Source organism: Dipodomys merriami, unplaced genomic scaffold, assembly GCF_024711535.1.
Source record: "Dipodomys merriami isolate MVZ:Mamm:240054 unplaced genomic scaffold, mDipMer1.0.p SCAF_34, whole genome shotgun sequence".
Lineage (NCBI taxonomy): Eukaryota > Metazoa > Chordata > Mammalia > Rodentia > Heteromyidae > Dipodomys > Dipodomys merriami.
Window position 1 is genome coordinate 898,759 of NW_027204937.1, and position 10,032 is coordinate 908,790.

The window sequence follows — 10,032 nt, forward strand, 5'->3', positions numbered from 1 at the left end:
CCCAACTCTCACGAGCTTGTGACTTTAAATGAGCATCATTATTATACAATACTGTGAAATTTGCAAAATTATGTAATCACTTAATCACAATAAAAAAAATCCAGAAAACTAGAAGTGGCACTATGGCTCAAGTGGTAGAGCATGAGCCTTGAGCTGAATTGTTCAGGGACAGCTCCCAGGCCTAGAGCTCAAACCCCATGACTGACAGAGAGAGAAAGAGAGAGAGAGAGAGAGAGAGAGAGAGAGAGAGAGACAGAGACAGAGACAGAGACAGAGACAGAGACAGAGACAGAGACAGAGAGACAGAGAGACAGAGACAGAGACAGAGACAGAGAGACAGAGAGACAGAGAGACAGAGAGATAGAGAGAGAGAGAGATCTTTCATGCGATTGTTTCTAACATATTTATAAGATTATGTCTTTGTTGCTTTGTATGTCCCCCATTGTACAACCCCTGCTTTCACTATATATGATGTTGGTACATGTGGAGGGGAAGGGAAAAAACAAATTGTTAAAACACGGATACAGGAGGACCCATTGTAACAATGAGATGTACAAGTCGTTATGTCAAAAAATGAACTTTACAGCTTTGGGGGGGACAAGGGGAGGATACGAAGGGATGGGAAGGGGAAACAAAGCAGGAGGCTACAATGCTTGATTAGAAATGTGCTCATTATCTTACCCATATAATTGTAACCCCTCTGTACAGTATTTTCAATTTAAAAATATATTTTAAAAAGGCAATAAAATACAATCCTTGTACTCTGACCACTGATTAGGCAAAACTTTTCATTATATAGACTTGTTTAGTCACAACAGCATCAAATAGGCTGCATTTAGAACTGGAGTGAGCATGAGAACCAAGCAGAGAGGTACTACCACAGCAAGTGCACAGACTGACTCAAGTAGTAGAGCAGCAGCCTTGAGTGAATAAAGGTAAGGGACAGCGCTCAGGCCCTAAGTTCAAACCCCATTATTGGGACAAAAATAGCTCAGCCCGTTGCAACAATGAGAAGTACAAGTTGTCATGTCGAAAACGAGCTTTACAATGTTGGTGCGGGGGGGGGGGGGAGGGGCGGGAGGGGGAAATCCGGGAGGACTGGGTGGGGGGGTGGGGGGGAGCCTGGGAAGGGATGTGAAGGGTAAACAAAGGAGGAGACTGCAATGCTTGCTAAGAAATGTACGCATTAACCTGCCCATGTAATTGTAACCCCTTCTGTACAGTGTGTTCAAAAAAAGAAAAATAAAAATTATAAAAAAAATAGTTCAGCCCAACGAAAAACTGAGAAACAATGTTTTAAACCATGGAGACACATGGGGGTGAAGACAACCTGGACCCCTGTGTTCCCAGACTCATCCTCGGCTTCTTCTGGGCTCTTAGAACCCGGGCCTACAGAACACTGCAGGTGTTCAAATTTTCTGGATTGACTGAGGTGTAAATATATGGGAAGAAAATTGTTAGCTAGGATATGAGGGTGGTGGTAGCCAAGGCAAAGACAAATTAGGCTCTCCCTGCTTTTGAGTAGCTGAGTGTCTGGGGGAGAAACAGTTATCTATGAAATAAACTTCATAGGGATCTGGGGTTTTATAGGTTAAATAAGAATTCCTCCAGGCAGAAGAAGGGCATGAGCAAAGCGGTGATAAGAGAATGAGGTCAATGGCTCAGCGTGGCTGCTGGCTGGCAGGCAGGGGAGCAAGTACAGACAGAGAGGAATGGGCTGAGCTGCCACGGAAAGAAGCTGGAGCTTCCCCTTCAGTTGATGGATGAAGGAAAGGGTGCAGCCTTGCTGAGTGAGAAAGTAGTCAGGCTGATGTCCAGAAGCAACAGAGGTGCTGTGAGACTGATGCTCTGTAGGTGGGAAACATGATGTCAGGATTTGAACACAAGGCTGCAGTAACTGAGGAGCCATCCAGTCCCCTCCGTGTGGCATGGCTGTGGTGGCTGGGCCAGCTCCAGCTGGTCGCCTGTGTTGACTTATTATGGTAAAGCATAGTCAGTGAGAGCCAGCATTCTCCTGCCCAAGGATGAGGAATGGAATGAGGGCAGAGCTAGTGTGTGGGGATGTGGAGTCTGGCAGCTGAGCTGGAGCAGGGAGAAGAGGAAGGACTGGAAGGGAGAGCTGCGTCTGAGGCCCCCACTCCTTGTTCCTGCCTGCTCTGCCAGAGCCCCAGGCCACAGCAGCTGGTGGTGATGAAGACAATCATAGTGAGGGTGGTAGCATTGGTTTTCAGTATTGCTGTTGGTAGTTTTACTGAGAGAGACGATGGCGGTTATGATGGCGATGATAATGGTGGTCTTGGTGATTACGTAGGTGATGTTGATTAAAGGGATGGTGGTGATGGTGATGGTGGTGGTGGTGGTGATAGTAGTGAGATGGTGATAAAAATTGTGATGGAGGTTATAGTGATGGTCATGGTGGTGATTAAGCTGGTGATGGTGATAATAGTGATCATGATGACAATATCCATACACTGTGATGAGAACTGGGTTGAAAATTTCATAGTTGAGGGACTATTTTCACCTTCGGTAGAGTCGCTTAGGTTTTAGTGTTGTTTTGTTTTGGGTTTTGGTCCATTACCTTTATTCTTATGATGAATAACAATCATACATCCTTTATTTTGGAAGTTTAGAGATAGTTCTAGACTGAATAATATAAAGGCCTTTTATTAAACATTGGCAAAGTCAACTGCAATTATTTTTCTTTTTTCAAAATATGATTAATATATGCAATTGTTGCTCCTTCTCCTTCTCCCTCTATCTCTCCCTCTCCCTCTCTCTCCCCCTTCTCTCTTTCCCTGACTTTTGCATGGCCCTCTGCTCCCATCCCAGTATGTCAGGCTGTGGGAGGAAGTCACCTATGACCAGAGCCTGCCCAACTTCAGCCACATCACCATGAATGTCATGGGCCAAAGTGAGGACCCCCACCTGCTACTGACCCCTGAGCTGAAGTCAGGAGCCAGCGGTGGAGGAGAGGGTGGCTCTCATGACGCTCAGACCTGGGTGGAGGCTGCCGTGGTTGTCCACAGGAATTTGGACCAGAAGGAACAAGAAGGAACTCGGGTTCAGGGCAGGCGAGTGTGCAAAGAAGGGGAGGGCTGTTGGGTCACCAAGGGTGGAGGGCACTTGGGAGTGAGGAGCTGACAGCAGGGGATGTGAAACATGAAGGCAGCAGCAAACACATGAGCAGACTATGGGTCTGATGCACCTGGCTGCAAAACCAGCTCTTTGGTTGTGTCAACTTTGCAATTCTCTTACTCTCTGGAGCCTCAGTTTCCCCAATGGAATAGTCATTCCCACATACCTAGTGGTGTTGTGAAGCTTGGAGTAATACATTTCTGATGCCTGGCACACAGAAGGTTCTTGCTTTCTCTGGGTGTTTGTCATGAGTGCTGGAGGACAAGGAAGCAGAGGACGTGAGTCCACTGCTGTCAACCTCCTCGTGAACACAGGCCAGGCTGTCCCCCTGCACGCCTGTGTCTGCTTGCTTGTGACTGAGCTCCTGACTCATCCACTTGTTTACTCATTCCACTGTTAGAACCTAGCACAATCTGCCTTCTAGGCCTGCCTGGGCTCTATGCTTCCAGAACTCTATCTTGTCTTGTGGGGCAAGCAAAGGAGATAACAGAGGGACTCCTGGGGTGATAAGTGTGAGAGAGAAGAGGAGAAGAGGGATGGCTGGAGATATGGATGACTGGAGGTGAAGTCTGCACAGTAATCTAACAGCCCTGTTTTGAGCATCTACCACATGCCGGGCATTGTGCAATGTGCTTTGCACATTGTTATCAGGTATAACTCTCAGAAACAAGCTCAGGAATGGGTACTCTTATTTCTTCTCACCTTCCAGGGAGGGATACTGAGGCTCAGAGAGGTGAACTGTCCTCAGGCCTTGCAGCTTGTGGCTGTGATGGGGCGATCTGACCAGGTAATCTGAGTCAGGGCAACTCTTACCCTGTTTTTGCCCCTGTCCCTCAGCCCCTGCACACATGGCTTCCTTCCAAGATGAGCTGGACATGGACTCCAGTGAAGGCAGCAGGCCTAATTCATCTCCAACTGACAGGGAGGAGCTGCATTCTTGGCCACAGAGGCCACAAGCTCCATGGGCCTGCTGGACCCCTTCCATGCCCTAATCAATGACACCCCCGCATTGGAAGACACAGCTCCAGAGAAGCACTATCAGGATACAGCCCAACCCTAAATCTTGCAGCCATGTCTGAAGGCAAAGGAAAAGAGGAAGGATTCTGCAGACACAAGCCCCGATGAACCTGAGGAGGAAGAGGAAGACTTGTACTATGGGCTGCCAGATATCCCCGAGGACCCCCTCCCGGACAAGGAGCTGGGCTTCGAGCTTGACACTTGGGGATGAGGTGACTCTGCTCCACGTTTCCAGCCTGGCAGCCCTGCTAACCCTAAGTGACCTGACAGGGTCTCAGTTTCCCAATCTGTCAAGTGGGACTGGATGGAGGGTCAAAGGAGACAGATGATGGGCTGGAGAATTCTGTCAACTATGAAGAAATCTGTGGATGGGGATGACAACTCTTAAGGGACCATTGCTCTTCCAGCTTCTTCCTGCTTCCAGCTTCTCAAGATCCTGTGAGACTTGTTGAGATTTTCAGCAGCTGGATTCTCAGAAACACTTTTCAGTCTCCCCCAAGATGGTCTCTGACCGGACCCCGCTGTGGTGCTACCCAGGGCCCTGGTCCTGCATGAAGGTTTCCTTCCTATTCAGTTTCAGTCCCCTGGTGGGCAGTGTGATCCATCCCAATCAGAGCTGACTGCAGTTCCTCCTGGTCCTGTCTGTCCTGGGTCTCCCATGATCTCCTTGTGGGATGCATGACTGACCTCTGCTGACTCTTGACTTCATGCCTACCCCCACTTATGCTACAATATTCTATTATTCTGCTGCCCATGCCCTGGCCTAGCTGCCCTTGTCTCTCAAGATGCCATTTTCCTAGTGGTTGCAGGCCTGAATGATAGATATCCCAGCTTCTTAGAATAAGGGATTCCTCATTTCGTGAGTTCCCCTTGTGGCAGGCATGTTTCTCACTATGGCTTTCCTCCTGCACCACTGGTGCCAAGGCCTGCCTTTGCTACGTCCACAGCCCTGTTCATTCTTCCCTCCTCATCCAGTTGTCACGTCTCCCCAGAACAGAGGCCTCTGTAGTGGCCATAGGGATGAAACAACCCATAGGAGTGAAGATGGGGGGAGGGGACTACAGCCATATCTATGTCCTGAGAAATTGTCCAGATGGCAGCCTTGAGGAAGTGACCTTGCAGTCCCAAAGGACATGTAAGATTCATTGGAAAGGAAGAGTGCTAGGAGGGGCTGGGAATGAGGCTTAGTGGGAGAGTGCTTACCTAAAATGCATGAAGCCCTGGGTTCTAGTCCTTACTACCACATAAACAGAAAAAGCCAGAAGTGGTGCTGTGGCTTAAGTAGTAGAGTGCTAGTTTTGAGCAAAAGAGGCTCAGGATAATGCTCAAGCCCTGAGTTCAAGCCCAGAACTGGCAAGAAAGAAAGAGAGAGACAGAGAGAGAGAGAGAGAGAGAGAGAGAGAGAGAGAGACAGAGACAGAGACAGAGACAGAGACAGAGACAGAGAGACAGAGACAGAGAGACAGAGACAGAGAGACAGAGACAGAGAGAGACAGAGAGACAGAGAGAGAGACAGAGAGAGAGACAGAGAGAGAGACAGAGAGAGACAGAGCGAGAGACAAAGAGACAGAGACAGAGAGAAACAGAGAGCGAAGGAGAGAGAGAACAAGAGAGAGAGTACTAGGAGGAGAGACCAGCATAACCTAGGCACAAATCTGCCAGGACTATCCTGGCCTATTCAGACAGAGAGGCTCCATCAGTGCATGAATCTTTGGTACCTTTGCCGTGGTCTGTGTCCTACTGTGACCTACTCTGGGCATCCAGGCTGTCCAGGAGGGATCTGCACTTCTCCTGGCTGGTGCTGGTGCTGTGGTCTGTCAGGTGTGGGCTATCCCTGATCTTGTGACACACACAGCAGGAGGAGCTGGCTCAGCTGGGGGTCCCTCGGCCACCCACCCCCTGTGTGGCTGCCCCGTCCCCTACTACCCAGGTGCTTCTCTTCTAGGAGCTCTCAGAAAACTTCCACACTTGCCTCATTTGTTTCTTTTCTCTTTCTTATTTTTAAGGTTATCTGTAAATTTTTATTCTTTTTATCTAAAAATGCTTAAACAAAGAGGCTACAGTTACATCACTCAGAAAAAAGTACTTTTCCTTTTGAACATTGCCACCCCTCTTTCCCTCTTCCAGTTTTCCCTTCCCATCTCACCAACAAGTTGTACAGTTCATTTTGAGCATCGTATCTAGTGAATACCATTGCTGCATTTGTTTGAAATCCAATTCTCTACTCAAGATTGGGGGCTGCCTGGGGAAGGGACCCTATCTACATTGCTCCCTGCTGCCACCATGTGCCCATGACTCATGCTGTGGCTGCTGTGCTCACTGAAATTTTGGAAAGGCTCAGAGGTGAGCAGGAAAAGGTAAGAGGAGGCGCTGGCTCCATCTTCTCCCCACAAGTGTCTGCAAGGAGCCTCCAGGATCAAGAGAGGGGAGGAGAGGGAGAGGTAGAGGCCCTCAAATTGTGTTGGGCTTAGATGTTCATGCAAGGGTATGAATGAGCGAGTATGTACATGCAGCAAGCCAGCCAAGACTCTCTTCGTTGGGAAGCTTCCAGAATCCCCCTACCTTGCTCTGTGTTATCGTGGCCTCAAATATTAAAATCAGCCCTGTTTCATCCCAGCATCTCCAAGTGGACCCTGCTGTGCTCTGTGGATGTGCTGCCTGTTACAGCTGGACCACAATGTTGAGCTGCCTCCTCCAGGAAGGCTGCTGGGACGCACTGCCCTCTGACTGAGCTCCCCCCACACCTAACCTGCCTTTCCTGTGTGCTTTACTGCTCTTACCACCATGCTCTTACCACCTCCCTGTGGGGTTTGGTGGGAAGGCTGGAGCAGGTACTGCACAGGCTGAGGTGGGCCCTGCCCTGCCTGCCTGTCAGGCTGCAGGCTGCAGGGCCTCACTCTGGCCACTGGGTGTCCTCTGCTGGTTCAGCTGGGCACTGCCACTGCTTCCCACAGAGTCTCCAGAACTTCATGGGGAGAAAGAAGCTCTTAGCCTGTCCCTCTGTCCCTCCTCCCTTCCTGACAGCTCCTCTGTGCTCTAGCCCTCCTGGCCCCATGCTAGCAGCCCCTTCCTCAGCACCCTCTCTCCACACACCCTGTCCCATGGCTCTATAGCTCCCTGTCCTGAGCAACTGCTTTCCCCACATCTGCCTGTCTCTAGCACCAGAGGCCATGAAGCATTCCTCCTGATGCTGAGGGCTGCCTCTCCCAGCTCAGTGTCCTCCAAAGTCCTTGACACACATCACATTACCCCTGGGCTACCCTAACCCTGTCTGTGACCACTGTCTCCCGTGGTGAGTCCAGCAGGCCTGGGAGGGCCCTCACCACAGGCCCTGGGGATTCAGTCCTTGCACCTAGGAGGCCTTGCTCAGATGCACTCTCCTCCCATCTGCCCTTGTCTCTCTGGAACCTGTGTCCACTCCGCAGACTTGATGTCACACACCCTGTTCCCAGAGGAGACTCAAACCTCTCTAGATCTGTATCCCACATTGGCCATCCTACTGCCTTCCTGCTGGGCAGCCCTGCCCCCGGGGCCACACTACATTGTCCTCACAGCCCATTTCCTCAGCTTCCTCCATCAAAGGAACTTTTCATAGTGCCCTGCGTCCAAGCCCAGCTCTTCCATCCCTTCCCACAATGCGCGTCCCTTCCCCTCAGCACTGGTGTCCAGCTGGCACCATCTCCACACTCTGTGTCTGCCCATCAACTTCACTGCTGTAACTCAGCATGCAGAACAGTGCTGGGCACACAGTTCCATCACTAACCTAATCAGTCCTTCAGGTACTTATCAAGCTCTGGCTAGGTGCTGGGCACACCAAGGTGACCTAGTCAGGGTTCCTCTTCTATCAAGTCCATAGCCTCATGAGGAAGACAATTCTCTGACAGTTAGATGTGCAGGCAGTTTTTCCTATTTGCCAGTCCTTTTCAACTTGGGCACTGAGCCACAACTCCTCTGTCCATCCTCTTCCAGCTCCATTAGCCCAAGGAGGAGCCTCGGGCTTCTGGGGACAAAACACAACATTTAACCCCTGCCCCATGGAGCTCCCAAGAAACAGCTGGAAAAATCAGATCTGCTTTGCTTCTAGCCTTGTGATGCTGATTAGGTATTTTCCTTTCTGGCCCTAAATTTCTTCATCTGTTCAATGTGCCCCACCAGTTGGACTAAATGGTTCAGAAGAGCAGACACGTTCTGGCAAAGGTGCCAATGAACATGGAGAGGGGAGGGGCTGCCTGACCCCTGTTCATCCATGTCAGAACTGTATAACGCAGACAAGGAGACTGCCTCCCATTCTGCCTCATCCGTCTGCACAGGAGAACACTGTCTATACCCATGTGCTAGCATGTGAGCATCTTGAATTTTCTGAGCATCTCCCAAAGTTCTATGATTTGTCTTCCTGTGCTGACATTGAACCTCTGATCTCAGTCTCATGAGGAATTAGTACTAAACATGTTTATTTAGTACCACCAGTGCCCAGCTCAAAACATGCTGTTCAAAAGCTATTGGTATCAAATGTTTTTCATACCAATAGATAAACAGCTATTTCATTCTTTGCAACAGATGCTAACTTTTCACCCCATAACCAGATCGAAATCTGTCCCTTGCTGATGGACGTGCAGGCTACTGAAGGCTGCAGGGAAGGCAAAAAAAGTATAAGACACTTGGAGAGACTGGAGGAAAGCTTCATTAAAGCAGATAGAGATGCTGGAGCGGATGGGAGCTCATTGCAGTCAGAGTCCAGAATCACACCTCCCTAAGAGCAGCAGGTGCAGTGAACTGAGTCCTGAGCAGCTCTGGCCAGAGACATGGAAGCTCCCAACAGGACCAGTGCTGCTTCCTACCCAGCCAGGCCAGGCCAGGGCCTCTGACACCCTGGCAGGCCTTACTGAGGTCTGTGTGTATGAGCTGAGATCGTTGGCTAGCAGGATTTCTTATGCGTAAGTGCATTGGTCCTTGTCCCCTCGTGCATCTTGGCCATGGATGACCTGGGAGATATGTTTGGGGTCCTTCCTGGATTGTGCTAGGACCCTCTACTTTCTACACTGCATTATCACAATGGTTATTTTGTACCCTTGACTGCTTAGTTCTTTGGGATCACTTCCTAGGGAATGAAATGGCTAAGTGTGAATGCAGACACATGTTTAGTTTGTTACTGACAGAGCTACTAACAGGGCCCAGTGAAGAGCTGTAAACAGATACCAAGTCATGGAGAAGCCAGGCCCTAGTGGCTCACCCCTGTAATCCCAGCTTCTCAGGAGGCTGAGATCTAGGGATCACCGTTCAAATCCAGTCTGGGCAGGAAAGTCTATAACACTCTTTTCTCCAGTTAATCAGTAAATACTAGGAAGTGAAGTTGTGACTCCAGTGGTAAAGCTATCTTTGAACTGAGGGCCAACACCCGTTCCTGTGTTCAAGTCTCAGTACTGGTGCACATGCATGCGTGCTCACATACACACAAAGTCTTGGAGGATTTATTAATGAAATACCAGTTCTACTAAGAAGAGTAAAGATGGGCAGCTGAATGATGGGTTTGGAGCAGTGGGCGGCCATTGTGGGGAAAACCTGCCTGCTGCAGGCTACAAAGCATTCAGGGTGTTTCAGGTCAGGACACTTGAAGCTCTACTTGTGGGCAAAAGAAATGTTAAAGAGAAGTTCCATTTAAAATGTTATTGTAGTTAGACAACTTAGTGATACCTTGCTCCTGTAACCCTATCTACTGAGGAGGCTGGGATCTGAGGATCATGGCTTGAAGCCAGCCTGAGCAGCAGGCTCTATTTCCAAAATAACCAGCAAAGACATCTGCCTGGATGTGGTAGCCCAATTGGCAGAAAACCTGTGCAAAAAACACTAAAAGTTCAAGTTCAAAGTCCTGTGTTCAAGTCA